At 41.3% G+C, this 16,594-nt stretch overlaps 1 protein-coding gene across 5 annotated transcripts in view; it reads right to left on the reverse strand.

Annotated features, from left to right (window-relative positions):
• PAG1 (phosphoprotein membrane anchor with glycosphingolipid microdomains 1) overlaps positions 1–16,594 on the reverse strand; it is a 112,305-nt gene that overhangs the window by 73,897 nt on the left and 21,814 nt on the right. For 4 of the 5 annotated variants that reach the window (XM_085053100.1, XM_085053094.1, XM_085053095.1 and 1 more), the window contains one exon: positions 12,732–12,790. The exons of the other annotated variant lie outside the window; for it this stretch is intronic. The gene's annotated coding sequence lies outside the window, so the exon portion shown is untranslated. The remainder of the gene's footprint in view (positions 1–12,731; positions 12,791–16,594) is intronic. 5 annotated transcript variants of the gene reach the window in all.

Here is a 16,594-nt window from a genome sequence, read left to right on the forward strand (position 1 = left end):
AAACCAACCTAATTCCTCTTCCAACAGAACCAGTCCTGAAATAAAAGACAATTGCTGAGTTAAAAAAATTAAAAGCTTTTGTATCTCCCTGATACAGTGAAGTATTTACTAGTGGAGGGTAATTATTACAGAATGTGCCTGGAGTAAAAAATAATTTATACTTAAGTCTGTTACTACTAATTCAGTTCGAATGAGAGACTGTATTGGGCAAAAAGCCCATTTAATTCGAGGGGGATTCTGCCTGGTGTGGGCTGCAGGAACACATGCCAAGAGTGTATGCTATGAATAAGCACTGAAAACGTTGCTCAGCTTCTTGCAGTGCAAGAACATTAAAAGCTTTAAGGCAATTATTTGCAAAGGCATACTTACAAGGCCTATCAATAGAAATATAGTGATGGCATATTGATAGGTCTGAGTCTTACAATTCTCTTTTTCTGTTACCTCAAAGCAAGTTGCAGACCACAGCTTCAGTAGCTCTGAAAAAAGCCCACTGTTAGCTCTGAAGAAAGTTTCTATTCAATGGATGTTTGCAGCTCTCTCTTTCAATAGATGGCCATAAAGTTAAAAAGTTAAATGGCTTCAGAAAAGATACAGTCTCTTAATATGCAGACATAAACACATGCAGAGGCAAGGCTGAAAGCCCAAGCCTACACCCATTCCTGGTGGTGTCAAGGCAGAGACAGAGTGCTGAATACTTTATTTAGATGAATCAGGTAAATATCATGTGGCTATTTCACTGATTAAACTGATTAACAACAGCCAATCCAAATTCCCAAATGGCAGTTATGTATAAAATAGCTCGAAGAGAATACAGTGAGCTTTGGTCACAGCACTGAGCATAACCAAGGGGTTAAATCACTGCTGACCCAAGCTGCTGTGACTCGACGTTTGCTTCAACTGAACGGCTGCTCTGAGCAGGCAGAGAGCAGCCCAGTGTGTGCACTACAGAGAGTGCCATCGTGATGGGCAGCCTTGCTGACAGTGTCTGCAGGGAAGAGTCCCTGCAGCTGGAGCCCCACAGGTACTGAACTCCTCTTCAGCCCTGAACAGGGATACCCAGTGCCGACTCTCCCGAGAAACAAAAATAAATTTAATTTGTTGCATCTCAGAGACCTTCCTTTCAAATGCATTTTAATTCAGTTTGGGAAAGCTTGACCTAATACTTCTGATTTTCTGGGTTTAAATTATTTACATTTCCAGACCAAGTATACAACTTCCTCAATAAGCAAGAAATGTATTATTTAATCTCCTTTAAACAACTGAGCTTTTTATATTTTAACTTTTCATTCTACAACCTCTTTCACAACAGTACAAAGTATAGTAGTGTAACCCTTTCTGTGTTTGTTCAAGCACCAATTAGAAATGCAGCATGTGTGCACATATTGACAAATACTCCATAAATACAGAAGACATGAAAATAATGTTTATGCACTTCTCCCATTCACAAGCTTCTCTGGCAGCATAAGCCAGCAACCTCAATCCACAATCATCAAATGACTGAACTTGTTGAGGACGCATTCCTCTTGTCTGTCATGCAAAATGGAGACACTCTCCATGCCAAAGACACAAGCTTCCAACAGAAACTGTTTTACTGAGAGGGAACAACAGCTCATCTAAAGACACCATGAAAAGGATTTACACTACTGGAAAGGAACTTTAGTTTCTTCTGGCCATACTTGTTTCCAAAGTGCCACAGACAGTGATATTTAAAAGCATGACGCTCATATACACAATTAAAAAGCCATACAGTGAGATTTAGCATGATTTGAGGAAGGAGCCCTGTATAATAGGACTACAAGTCCCAGATTTGCCAATGGAGATGTTAAAAAATAGATTCAATAGCAATTACAATATTCCTATCCCAAATGGTAGCTAAAACTTTATCCCACCCTACACTGGCATGTATTGTGTGTAGGCCCTACATTTCAATAAAAGGAAGCAAATGCCTTTAACAGCACACTACAGAGTATACAATCTACAGGAAGGCTATTATCCCTCAATAAATATTTGCTGACTAAATGTGCCATTTAAATTAACATAACCCTTACTGAAGTTAAAAAAAATACTAAAATTTAACTAAATTTTAATAAAACTACTGAGTAGTAACAGCTCTAAGGTATTTTATGTAAAAAAAAAAAAATCATGTGCATGTGTATTTCTATTTATATTTCAATAGCACTGGTGTAAAATCCTCCATAAATGTTGCAGGTGAGGAGGAAGCTTTCATGAGCCCAGTGCAAAACCACCCAAATCTGCCCAGGCTGATGCTCTCCCAAGCAGAGCAGCCGCCCTGCCTCAGCCCAGTGCCATGGCAGCACACAGAGCCCATGACTTTGCCCCACACACATGTGCCTGGATGTGGCAAAAGCCACGCTGCCCTGAAAGCACAGCTCCTGATGCCCAGGCACACACCATGCCCTCATGTCAAAGCTGGTGGTCTACACAGTGGTAGACCACAGTGGTGCAGGTGAAGGCTCTTCTATTACTAATTCTCTGAGTGTTTCCAGCCCATAGGATTGTGTTCCCTTCTTTCTGATGCCTTATAATCTGGAAGGCATAAAGTCAGCACCACAGGAGACCTGAGAAAGTGTTAGGATTAAACTGGTGACACAGGTTCTGGCAAAGAGCTCCTACAGATGCCTGGGAAAACACCGAGCTAATGTCCCATCCATACTCAAACCTCCATGTCCCGAGTTCCTGATGTGCAGCAGTGCTGAACATGCACCTGCAAATGGAAGCTCCAAGAGATCTGAAATACTAAGGAATGCCACAAATCCTTCTTTTCTTAAAAGAAAGAGATAGCTATATTGCAGGTTAGATATTTCATAATTATTAGAAACATTTAAAAAGCATTCCTTATTAAGGACATATGCCATCATTTTTCACGTATACCATATGATAACATTTGTTTTCCTCACATGGTGCTGTAAAAAAATCTTGACAGTTGTGAAGCACTGAGCCATCACAGTTACTTTCTCTTCACTATGTTATGGTAACATGGAATCAAAGAATGATAGTGATATTTTAGGATTCTAGCTTCCATATTTTTCATGTATAAGCTCCTGTTACCAGCATTTTTAGACAAAACAATTCCTCTCTAAGCTCGAACCTCAAGGACACCTTACTGTCTCAGGCCCCAAGATACGTAAACAACAGTGAATTAGGGGAGCAAAATTGGAGAAATCGACATCATTACCTGAAGCTGTAACTGGAGGATTAATGCTCAATTTGCAAATGGACAGAACTTATAAAGTATGAAAAACTCATGACCCAGCATCCATTTTGGGTGTAGCCCTGTGGGTGGGTTTTGTCTGCCCTAAATGCACCTTGAAGGCCCTTCAATAAATGTAACTGCTTTTTATTCTCTTAATTCTGTCTACCCTCTGTTTTAGGTAAGCCCATCAAGGCATCAGTAGAAGGGCCTGGGTTGGAAGGGATCTTAAAGATGATCTAGTTCCAACCCTCTGCCACAGGCAGGGACACCTTTCACTACACCAGGCTGCTCAGAGCTGCATCCAACACGGCCTTGGACACATCCAGGGATGGGGCATCCACAACTTCTCTGGGCAGCCTGTTCCAGTGCCTCATCTCCTGAACAAAAAAATTTTTTCCTAGTATCTAATCTAAACCTACTCTCTTCCTTTTCCTACCACTACAAGCTCTTGTAAAAAATCCCTCTCCATCTGTTTTGCAATCTCTCTTAAGGTACTGGAAGGCCACAATTAAGTCACCCCAAAGCCTTCTCTTTTCCAGGCCAAACAAACCCAATTTTCTCAGCTTCTCCTCCTAGGAAAGGTATTTCATCTCCCTAATCAACTTGGTGGCCCTCCTCTGGACTCACTCCAACAGCTCCATGTTCTTTTTGTGCTGGGGACCTCACCTAGCAGTCCCAGGCAGGGCAGAAGCACACTATAGGCTCTGCTCAGTGAGAACAAAAGAGATGATTCTTGCATGGAAAACCACATTTAAACATCATTTAAAAAGTCCAGTAAGTGGATATGGACTGTTGAAAAGAAAGTAGGAGGAAACAAAGAGACCACATCAATCAATACAAGAGGCAGTGGCTGTAACACATCACTAACCTACTTTTTTTTTTTTTTTTTCTCTCGGGGATTATGGCAGAGGAGACTTTAAGAAGGGATTTAAAAGGAGAAAATGAGGTTAAGTGTGTTGATGTCTGCCCACAGCTCATCCTTAACTTCAGCGTAGCAATGAATAAAGCCTGCAGATGCTGTTTTGAATACACAGCAGGTCCGTGCCAAAGCTGGCATTGCAAATGAAGTGGAGGGCTGTGTGGGCCAGAAGGGCTTTGGATATGAAATCAGACTGCTTCTTTCTACCATTATTACGAGAGAAATACAGGAACATTAAAGAAATGCTCACAAGAAAACAAATTTCTTTTAACAGCAGGTTTGAACAAGGGTAAAGTTACACAAGCTATTAGTGAACCATGCTTGACAGTGGACTGAGGGGTGGCATTGCTTCATGGCCACAGGCATCCCTAGGGCTGGCTCCTAAACATGTCTCAGTCATAGACATCTCTGGAGGAAGCAGCACACCTTATTCAACAACTTTCATGACTCATTTTTTAAGATCATGACATCATTAACTATGCTGGTTGTTTTAAGGAGTTGCTGTCTTCTAATGACTCCTAAAATATCTGTACACAACAGTTGCAAACTTCAGTGTTCCATTAATAATTTTGTCTTTTATAAACTAATTTACAAATGTACTCACTATCTAATTCTGCTACAAAATACTTAAGGCAGTATTTTTTTCTCTCACCTCCTTAGCTCAGCCATTTACCAAGTTGAAAGAGCAGTGGCTAAGGGGCCCATTTGAGCTCAGTAGCAAACCTTGGTCCTAAAATACATTTGCCTCTCAGCAGATGACATCTCAACAGCAGTACAGCCTTTTATCCAAGTGACTGTGATATGGGCTAATATTTGCCATCCTTACTAAGCCTCTGAAAATACCTGTTTGTTTGGTAAGGCTAGGTGTTTTACCGAAGATATGTTGACATTAGGTAAATTATTGCCATATTAGGCAAATTATTGAAACAAAAAGGTAAAAACTAGAAAATGGCAACAGACATCTTCCCATACAAGACCTTTTTAACAGCGGTTTACAAATTAACCACCTTTCAGCAAAGGTTCCAGCAAAGCATCATAAGAAAGCAATTTTAGGAACGCAACAACATGACAAAGTTGTGAAAATCCTTTTTCACAAAGTAAGAAAATCCTTTTTGCTGTGCTGCACTGTATTCATGCAAACCTTAACAACAAAATGCCTGCTAAAAATATGGCCTGCCTTTGATTATTTTGCTTAGTGTTCAGTGCTTTTCACTGTGTCCTCTAAAAGCTAGTAAGAATCAACACCCGAAGGCAAGCCAGGAGGTAACACACTAGCTAGCTATGTGCCGCTGTCACAAATCACTGTACACTGGAAAAGCACACCAGTTGGAGTCCCAGTATCCTGATGAATACTGTGTCATGTCATGCCCAGTCTTTCATCCATTGTGAGTGGTTTCACCATGCAGAGCCTGGCTCAGGGAGAGTGGCAGGGCTTTCCAGGCTCCTCTGGCTCCAGGGATGACATCCCCGCTGACTCCAAGGGAGATGCTGAGCTCACACAAAGACTCAGCTGCTCAGAGAGGATCTCAACATGTGTGGGTCAGCCTGACACTGAACTTTACCCCACAGCTGGGTCATTACGCTCAGACTACAGCATCCTGTAAGGTTTTACAAGACACAACTCACCATACAATACAATAAGCCTGCAAAAAATGTTAAATGAACCATGTCCTAAGAGCAGCCACTTCCCTCTGCTGACTAGAGCTGGACCTTGGGCAAACATCTCTGGTGCAGACATCCTCTGCCTGAGTGTCCTGAAGAGCACTCCAGACGAGTGAAGCAGAAAATGCATGTATTCATGTTTTAGTGCTTTATCTGGGGTGGGTACTCTTCAGCTGTCAGAAGCCAAGAGTTATGTTCCTGACAGCAGTAAGGACAGAACTAAATTAAGAAAAGAGTTGAGAGCAGCAGGGAAATTCAGTAGAGCTTTTGAAGAACAAACCTCATTAACTGATTGGCTACCAGCTATCCAAATAGATTAAAAGAATTATTATTACAGCTGTAGTTTAACAATTTGGAAAAGCGACAATTGAAAGTCACTACATAGCACTGTCACTTGTAATGCTATGCTGCAAATTCGTTATTTTAAACCTACCAGTAAATACACAGCAACTCTTGCAAGTTATCAGCAGCACTCAAAAGTACTGGAAAGAGCAAATGAAAATGCATCCATTTTTGGGAAATTAGGTAGTCTTATGACTTCATGTTCTCATCAAATAGCAAAACTGTGCCCATTGCACTGTGTACAACAGCCCAGAAAAACAAAGTTGGGTTTGCCACACTTTCTGCAGATTGAGTCAACTGAAATCAGGTTTTCAAATCCATCAAAGACAGGCATAGTAAAACACTACAGTGCTTTCCCAATGCCATCGTATGTCAGAACACTCTGTGTGAAAGTTCATACATTTGATTTCCTAGAAGACACCACTTTTCCCTTCTTTTCAAAAACATACCATTTCCAGGGGAAAGAACACAAATGTGTGCATCACTCTTACTTGTTCTGGATGGACACAGATTATGCTGTCCCATCTATGTGATTTAAAATTGCATTTATTGTGAAGGTTCATGATTGAAGAGGTTAAAGCATTCCCTGGGGAAAACAAATATAAGGTGTTCCACACACCAATTTAAGGAATACACATGAACTTCTTAGCTTCACAAGGTTAATGTGTGTCTTGGTTTCACTGTAAGTAACACAACCTTCTTATTAACCAAGAGAAAGACAGTAATTTTCATGTCTATAGAGTAGAAATGAATTATTTTCTTACATTTCCCCTCCCCCCTCAAAATATGCAAAGCAAATGTTGAAATTCCCAATCCAATATATATCAAAGAAGATTCAGGTTCAAAGTCAAGTCCTAGAAAGTCAAGAAATGCCAGAACAAATTTAGTTCAGCTCCCTTGTGCTTATACATCAAGACGAAATATTTAATTACATGATGACATGCTATTTTTTGCCTGCATTATCTGTGTTTTAAAGAACAAGAAACAAACTCCATAGTGGCCTGATTGGACCAGATGTTTGGATATTCATCTCATTTCAAATATAATACCTTAATAGTTATTTATGTTGTTGAGAGAGGTATAAGGTCAGATTAAAAATTTCCTAAGATAACCTGTTAGCTTGAATTTTTTTTTAGTCGAAAAAACATTATTGGAAATAAAATATATCTTCCACCAGCAAATACTGCTTTATAGTATGCGGTGATCTAGTTTTGAATGAACAAAAGCAGAACAAATCTCATTTGGCCTGGTTTTTTTTTTCCCCAAACAGGTCTATCACAATGACTAATTTATCAAAATATTTCAACTCACATTCTAAAAATACCAGTTATTTATTATTTTACTCTGCTGTACAGACATCAGTCTAACACTCAATTAGAGTAAGTGGTGATGAATCATGCACATTTTAGGAATGTCTTGGCTCTCTGAACAATGTCAGGATTCTAAATCTTCATTGATAGAAATATCCTACTTGCAACAGAAATCTACATACAAATGTGCAAATCAGAGCAGCAAGCCTGTGTTATGGCTAAGAGGTCTCTTGGCTTGGCTAGCTACTTTTAGTGCCTACTTCCACCTTGGCTTGGATAATTGGAATAAAGATGAATGAAAATTTAGGCCTGCAGTTTTAATAGTAACTATTTGTTATTTAAATGTCCTGTTCCACACTGAATGATTGCAAGAATGTGTGCTCAGAATTAAAAGGCTGCTCTTTAGCATCAGCACATTGATTTCTTGGGGTCCTTGCAAAGCTTTTCACATTGTTTCTGGACTATAGCTCTACACCCCTCTAACTGCCTGTCAGACATCATTTCTGCTTTATGAATAAATAATATGATGCCCAGGGGAAACGTTGGGCTCAGACAAAAAAATCAATATGTGTCTAGCACATATTAGGCAGTTGTTCAGCTGAAGTCTGTCTCAAATATGTGGAGTAATTTTAATAACAAACAAATTCTTTCTGCACTGAGCTTGAAAGAGGGTTATTAAGAAAGCACTACCAATACATCACCGTGTATCCTATTTGAAGATAAATATTATTCTCCTAAAATGTGGATAAATGTTCTGATTGCAAAGTATTTGGTGATTATTGTCTACAAATTTCAAATATTCATGCTACAGAGAAATGGTAGCAAGTGATTTTTTTATTCTGTTCCTCTTGGGGTAGTGCTGGTGCATATCTGCATAGTAAAGCTGTTATTACAACTGACTTGTTTGTTATTTTAAAAACATCTTCCAAAATCGCCTTTTTTTTTTTTCCAAAGGACCCAGGATCAAAAGTGAAACAAAAGCAGGGTAAATTAATCATTCATGCAGCTCTGTAATCATCTTGGCCATTCCTGCAACGTAAGCCTATTTTTGCAGTCGGCGCGGTTCCTGGTTCAGTCCCCACCACAGACAGATGCAAACCCATCGCAAGAATGTTCAAATCACTTCACTTCTACAGGACCCATCCGAATCAACAGGCCTAACTCCTGTCACAAGACACTTCCTAAATTCCTCTGCGTTATGCCTGAGAAGGGCTGGCTGTGTTAACTGTACCATGCAGCAGCAGCATTGTAGGAACTGCTGCTCACTTGCTCTCCCACAGCTTATTGAAGATGGACTTGCACAGGATTGACTCCTACACCTCCTTCCTTCTTCTATGTGTCCTTCAGCACCAGGAAATCTGTGGCTGTGCCAGGCAGCAGCACTCAGCCGCTGCTGACAGCACATTATCTCCCCTCCCTGCACTGATGGCCAGCAGGGCTGAAGTCTCACCCATCCTCACCTCCTCAAAAATGCTGCCTTCCCACCATGTTCCTGAAAACATAGACCTCATGCTGGAAAATGGTGAGGAGATGGACAGGTTGTTTTGGGACAAGGGGCAAGCTGCCAGTGCTCCTAGGAGCCCTCATGAAAGCCACAGGCACCCCAGGTTCAGCAGCATGGACAGGCAAACAGAAAAAAAAAAGAGGCAAAGACAAACTAGCAAGCTGCAGTCAGACCCATGGATGACCTCTGAGATCCCTGACTCCAAGTCACCAACATTCAGGTCAGGGACACTGCTCTCAAAGGGTGTTTTTTCACCCCCCTGCTGTTATGCAGACCTTTCAGTGCAGATCCTCCCCTTGGGAGCTTGCTGACAAGGCAGCTCCTCCTGTTACATTCAGTATAATGAAAAGCACCAACTTCATGTATTTATGATCCTTTCAGACTAAGGAGCTGCAGCTGAGCGCCCTTGCCTGGGGGTGCTCACTCCTGCAGGAGAGCTGGCCATCTGGAAGGGCGACCTGGGAAAGCAGAGGGAAAACCTGACATCTCCAGCAAAGAAACCTGCAGACGTGCAGAAGCTACTACTGACTGTGGTGGAGGCACAAGGTATCTTCAGGCTCACACCAGCCACCATGGTGGAGCCCATTAACATCAATGCTGACAGAAAATGCTTTTGCCAACTCAGAGAAAGTGAAATGATAAGAAGAGGGGACTTCTCAGAACAAATGAAAAAGGAACAAAAAAAGGCCCCCCAACAAACTCAACCTAAAAAAAGCCAATTAACAAAAAACCCCCCACACCCACTCCTCAAAACCCACACAGGCAAAAAGGAGAAGCCTCAGGCTGAAGCTTGTATGGATTTCTACTTATTCTGAATGCTTAGAAACCCCAATCCTCCGGTGCTTGGTTCAAAACAGCCAGAAAAGAAAACTGGAAGCAGAACAGTGATTTCCAACCCAGGCAAGCTATCAACTGAAAGCACCAAACCATGTGTCCTGTGCACCAATGTCACTCTGTGAAGTGCCCCTTCATCCCTTTTCGCTGCCTTTCCAGCAAGGGGCATGGCGAGGTCCCTGGCAGCACTCCCTCCACCTTGATGAGCACTCCGATGACAGCAAGCCCTCTGCAGCTGGCACTTGGATCACACATTTTCCTTCAGCCACTGGCCCTGTGCCTCTGCTACGCCAACGCCAGGCCAGTCAACCCAGAGCAGACATTGGGAACATGGGCAGACCAGTGTGATGCTGTTCCATGGACACCACACGTGAAACAAACCAGTCCTGCATGTTCTTTGTGAGATGTCAGTTACAGCAGATGGCCTGCAAACACCTCTGTCCTGCTATAGAGACCCACCCAAGAGACCCCCACCCTGCTCTTCACCCCTCACATGGCCCTCACCCCACCGACCACAGGGAATCTGTGTTAGAAGCCATTCCTCTGTTTCTAAGAAAATCACTTCACAACACATATTTCTGCCAGCCCCCAGGAGACAGGACCACTTGACCTTGGACACTTGACTCATGACCACTCTTTCTTATCCTTTTGATGCTATTTAAATGAGTAATTATGCTTCCTAAAAGTGACATTGGCTTGATGTTGCCTTTGAAAGCCACAGGAACCTCAGGGAGGAACCTCTCTGTGAACCACCAGACCCATCTGTGCATGCAGTGCCTGGAGATGTGGCTCCTGACTGGCTGAACAAAGTCCTCAGTTCACCAACCTCCTTTATCACCTGTCACACTTGCCTTCTCCACCTCCATCTGACCCTAGACCCCAAACAGAACTTTTTTTTTTCCCCCCAGCTCTAAGGTTCACCGTTTTTAACTGAAATGATAATGCTCTGGACCTGCAGTTGCCCTCAGATGGCACTGTATTGCTGTCTAATGCTGATGGAGGATTATGTGGCATGATAATATCTGTTCACAAGTTCTGATTTCCTGTGAAAGAGTTCAGATTATGAAGGTCCATCAGACACGCTTCAGAGTCATCAACACATTTTTATTGCAAACAGAATTTCCAAAATGATGAGCTACTCAACAGAGAAGAGAGAGAGAAAACCCTCAGCTTTGAGATGTGTTTCATTTCCTGATCTGAGTATCTTTCACAGAAAATGAGAGTTCAGAAGTAAAACGCTTCATCTTTGACAGATTTAAAGGCAACTATCACAGATGTCTAGCCTCCACAAGGTAAGACACCAGAAGCACGAGTGGTAATAAATTGATTTTACACTAATTTTATCTCTAAGGTGTCTGTACAAGCTCATGGATTTCTATATTCATTTTAAAGACAGCTATTCCAAAGAAGTAATGGTTCTATGAACCATATGCATGTTGTATTTATTTATGCCTCTCCCATGAGCTCAAAATCTGGGACTGAAGCATCTCTGTCCGATACAGAGGTAACAGAAAGAGACAGAGAGGGACTCAGAGTATTCACACAAACTCATACAACCAGTCACTGTATCTTAGGAGGTACCTGGTCAGACAAGCTGTGATAACCAAGTATGTCACCAGAGAAGTACACTCCATTTTGCAAAGGAAAAGTTAAACCTGACTAGGGTTAAAAAAGTTAAGCTTGTCTGAACAATCCAACTTTCCTTTAAGAAAAGCTAGGAACATGCAGCACGTCAGTTAGCACTGTGGGGTTGCCCTGAAAGATTTTGTCTGCAATACTACCAATATGCAGTAACAAAGCACTGATTCCTTGTAAAGTTTCAAGGCTCTTACTGCGCTAAGAAAGTAAATTGAAATCTTCCCAGTATTTCTCAGGGAAATTGTGTGCATTGAATACAACCAAGTCAAGTCCAGTCTGGTACCGTATCATCACTTACTGGTAACAGCCAGTTTTTATTGTCCCAGCAAGGGCTGGGACACTTGGAATTAAAATTAACTTCCATGTTTCAAAATTACCTTCTGCCAGGTGGTGGGAGACGTCACTAAAGTGGCAACCCAGCATAAATTTGGTGATGCTCAAACCTCACCAGACCTCCAGTAAATGAATGTAAGCAGCACCAGCCTGCCTACTGAAGGCTGGATGTTGTAGAGGTACCAGCTCTGCTCTGCAGACTGCATGCCCACACCAACTTCCTAAGCACAATACTCCTTTCTGCACCCAGGGCAATGGAAGAGCTTTGTAACTTAAACATGAAATATTTCATGCAGCAGTCTGTTTTGTTTAGTTGCTGTACAAACCCATGGTGACCTCATTAGCTGTGCTTTCAAACAGGCTTTGAGACAAGCAAATTGATGTATAGATCTGCAGCATCTACCACAACTGCAACAGCAGAAACAGCTTTTATCAACTCAGCAAAGCGAGCTAGGACAGTGATTTCCGATGAGGTGGTCATCACTTTGCTTGACCAAAACATTAAAACATTTACAGTGACCAAAGCTACCTTCCCGGGGCAGGAAAACCTGTGTCAGCACTGCAGGACATGAGATGCCTCTCACACAGTTCCAGGAAGAAAACCAGATAGAAGACTGGAATGCTAGGGGCAAAGAACAACTTTTTGAATGATCACCTACAAACCCATATTCAGCAGATTTTACCTTTCAGTTGGAACTGTTACTACTGCTTCTTAAGACACAAAGACAAGAAGTGCATTCTCAAAATTTATCCCACTGTTATTTGATACACACACACACTGGCAATCACACACAGCTCATCCTGGATCATGAAGCTGTAAGAAACAGTTTCTATAAAAGCTGCTTTTAACATTGCTGCTACCCAGTTTAATTGCCTAGCACTGGCATCCTCATAAATTATGGTGGTCTTCAGAAAACTGAGTTAAAGTCAAGCTGACCACCACAGGAAACAGAAAGCAGCTGCCTAAACAATTACCTTGTAGTCTCTGTAGGGCTTGATGTTCAATGAGATACAGTATTGACAGACGTTTCCTCCTAGGCAGAAAAAAAAATTTTAAAAATTAAAAAAAAAAAATAAATCCACAAGTCCAAATTCAATTATGCCACACTTTAAGAATATGACAATATACGTGATATTCTTGGGTTCATCAAATTTAAAATCATATCCAGAGGAAAGCACCTTAGGAAAATGTTTTCTTCCTATATTTAAGATACCCAAGAGTAACTAATACAACCTTTAAATTCCTTTTCATTATTTTTATCTGTAGACTACCTTCTGGCTTTTAAAGAGCTTATAAAGAAGTTAGGCTGAGAATTAGGACATTTTTATTCTCTCATCTATGCAATATTGCCAATAATACAGATTTCATAGACCAAATCAGAATTAAAGGCTCCTACATGTAAAGTTAGGGTAGTTTATACTCATGCATTCACAGTATCTTCAGGGAAATTTCTGTCACTGATTGGGTTTGATAAGTAAAAACTCTCTGTTACTTAGAAATTGTATTGGTTTAATACCTAAAGGAAGAGCATCCAGGTCAGTGATGAGAGATTTACCAGAAACAGAGAGGGGTAAAGAGGTGGCAAATTTTCCCTTGGCACCAGCCTTGTAACACATTCTTTTATTTACTGGATAACAGAGGAGTCATATGGTGGCAATTTGTCCTGCAATGCCTACACAATAAAAATTACTAACTTCGGACTTTGTTTTTTCCCCGTTGCCTACGTGAAAAATTAACTAACTTGGTTTGTAAATTAACTTAAGTAGAAGAAAGTACCTTCCATTCCCTGGATGTTTATTTCAGATTTAAAGGGTCTTACACCCTTAACTTTGTAGGGGTCTAGTTCACCAGGGTATTTAACAGTGGTTTAAGCCAAAGTCAGAGCAATAAATAAATTAGGCTCTGCAATACTAACCTGTAAGATTAGGAAACATAATTACCATCTAAGTAAGCAGAAAGAGATATAAAATAGACTATTTCTGAAGGAATATGCCATTTCTTCTGCACCATTAATTTTCAGAAGAGACTCAAGTTACTAAAGCAGCTTAAGAAATCAGAGATACTGTCAGGCTATCTGCCTGTTCAGACCGCAGAAGGATACACTGATTCAATTACTTTCTTTTGATGTGAAGCCAAATTAAAATTGGTATAAGCATATAGTACAACCCAGACTTTGTGCACAAATAATTATTTTTTCTTTTGTTATCATTAACCAATTGTTTTGCTCATTCATACCCATGTGTGCGTCCCCCCCACCTTACTGGTGTACTCTACTAAAAATAAAGCAGTGCATGCTCCTGGAGAACTGTTGCTTAGCTACATTCTCAATTATCACAATGCTGGCCTTACTCATTCAGTGACAAGGTCAAAGCAATTGTTTCTTTACTTTAATGATGAAGTATCCTGTTTATAAAAATCTTATCTGTTTCCTACGTGGTGAAATATTACACATTTCAGTCAATCATTGCTGGCAAGTCCCCCAGAGAGGCACAGTGTGAGAAGACAGCTAGTAGTGTTCATTTTTGCTCTTAATAGAGATGTTTTTTCCCAACCCCACCCTGAACGTCAACAACCTCACACTGACACACAGGCAACCAATTATACCAGCGCGTTTTTTTCCTTCTCTGCTGTGGCCAGGAAAATATGGCAGAAATGCTATAGTTATACATTTATTCTTATTCCTCCCCCCATCCAACAGCAAGCATAAGTAAAGTGGCAATTTTTAATTAGTGTCTACCTATAGTCAGTGCTGTGGGAAAGCCAAAGAAAAGAAGGAATTTCCCCATCACTTTTAAACAAGAACTTTTTGGTTTTTCTTTGCCTTTGAGGGCAGGTGTTTGACTGCAAAGACTGCAATTCTCCCCAGGCTAGTCCAGGCTGCTGAATATTTCATAGCCCCTGAGAAATGCAGCTGTAATCAACTTGCAAATAATGAAATGGGCAGCAATAATAGAGCAGAGGTAAAGTGCACCATTAGAAAGCATCAGTGCTTTGACTGCTGCTGCAGTCCTGCTGTACCAACTTATGAGGTTATTTGATAAAATAATAATGCTATCAACTATGAAACAAAAATTAATGTTATGCCAAAAAAAAAGAGCGAAATGCCTCAGAAAAAAGCCAGAAAAGCATGCCAAAGGAATCACATTCAAGATCGAAACTCCATTAAATGCATTAATCACATGCCAATTACACACAACCACGTTAGGGTATTAATAGAAAAGTAAGTTTACAGAAGTTACTTAACTCAGGAAAAGTTTCATGAATATTAAAACAAAATGAGGAAAATATTTAGGAAGTAATGAACACATTCATCTTGAACATATCTTGTAGAGTAACCCATCTGCTGTCTTAACTTCTTTGTAATAGGATCATGAGGTTGGATATTCAGAACCTCAACAGTTTGCTGTGTCCCATCTCTATAGTTTGGTGCTGGTGAACACTAAAAGACAGGCAAAAACAGCAGTGGGATTACTGTATTTCCTGAAGATATGAGGTAGACTAAGATTAGGAAGTTCACCCTGAAAAACAGGATTGAGCAAGTAGTAGTGATACAGGTTCTAAGTGGGCAAATATCAAGATGTACCTGTGAATTATGCAGGGAGGTTCCACAGAAAATAGTTCTCCACCTCACTTCAGAAATCTAGCCCAAAGCCTGACTGTTCCTGATCTGCCCCAGCTTTCTGAGGAACAAAGCACAGACTGCTTGTACAAACATAAATTAATGCCACCAGGGAGGCTACACTGGTTATGTGGTAAAAGGGGCAAGCTCATACACTGTGATCCACATGGATGGACAGTGAGACAACCTACCTGGCTATTTTCTATCAACAAGATCTCTAAACATCTTTATGAATTTGGATGGAGGTGTGACTTAGACACAAACTGTCTACCCTCATCTGCATTGATAAGCATAGATAGGTTAGGAAATGCATTTCTTACATGTAGGAAAGGGCTCAAATGACCTCCTCCAGAGCCAAAGGAGTGGTGAATGAGGCAAATATTTTCTCAGGCATGGCTTTGGTTAACCTCATGGTCTGCTGTGTATCATTAGCACAGGTGAATTCTATTGCCAGTGTCCAGAGTATAAAATACTAGAATAGAACTGAATATTTCAATTGAAAGTCAACTACAATGATCACCTAGTCCATCTGCCTGACCAGTTCAGGGCTGACTAAACGTTAAGGGCATTGTCCAAGTGTCTCCTAGGCACTGACAGGCCTGGGGCATCAACCACCTCTCAAAGAAGCCTGTTTCAGTGTTTGACTACCCTGTTTGTAAAGAAATACTTCCTATTGTCCAATCTGATCCTCCCTTGACACACCTTTGAAACATTTCCCATGCATCCTATCACTGAAAGCCAGGTAGAAGAGATCACACCACCTTCTGCACTTCCCCTGCTCAGAAGTTGTACAGAGCAGTGAAGTTGCCCCGCAGCCTCCTTTTCTCCAAACCAGACAAGCCCAAAGTCCTCAGCTGCTCCTTATGGGACATTCCTTCCAGCCTTTTCACCAGCAAACAGCTGGTGGAAAAGATATATTTCAAATGAGTCGGCGATGTGCAAAGGTGGGGAAAAGCAGCCGAGAAACAAGCAGAGGCTGATGAATAAACACAGTGCTCCAGTCTTGCCTGCTGGAAACACAGCAATCTCCCAAAAGGGCCATGCAGCAGGTGGATGCTCCTCCTATTGACCAGAACATTCTCCAGTGCAGAAAAGGGCAGCCACTGTCTTCCCCAGCCCACATTTCCCCAGGCACTATAGGACACCCCGCTGAACCACAACTCTCATGGGTGCACAGTCCTTCCTCATCCTCCCTCCAAGCAAGGGCTGACACTCAGA

The sequence above is a fragment of the Lichenostomus cassidix genome, chromosome 2 (genome assembly GCF_008360975.1).
Source record: "Lichenostomus cassidix isolate B80296 chromosome 2, HeHo_3.0, whole genome shotgun sequence".
NCBI lineage: Eukaryota > Metazoa > Chordata > Aves > Passeriformes > Meliphagidae > Lichenostomus > Lichenostomus cassidix.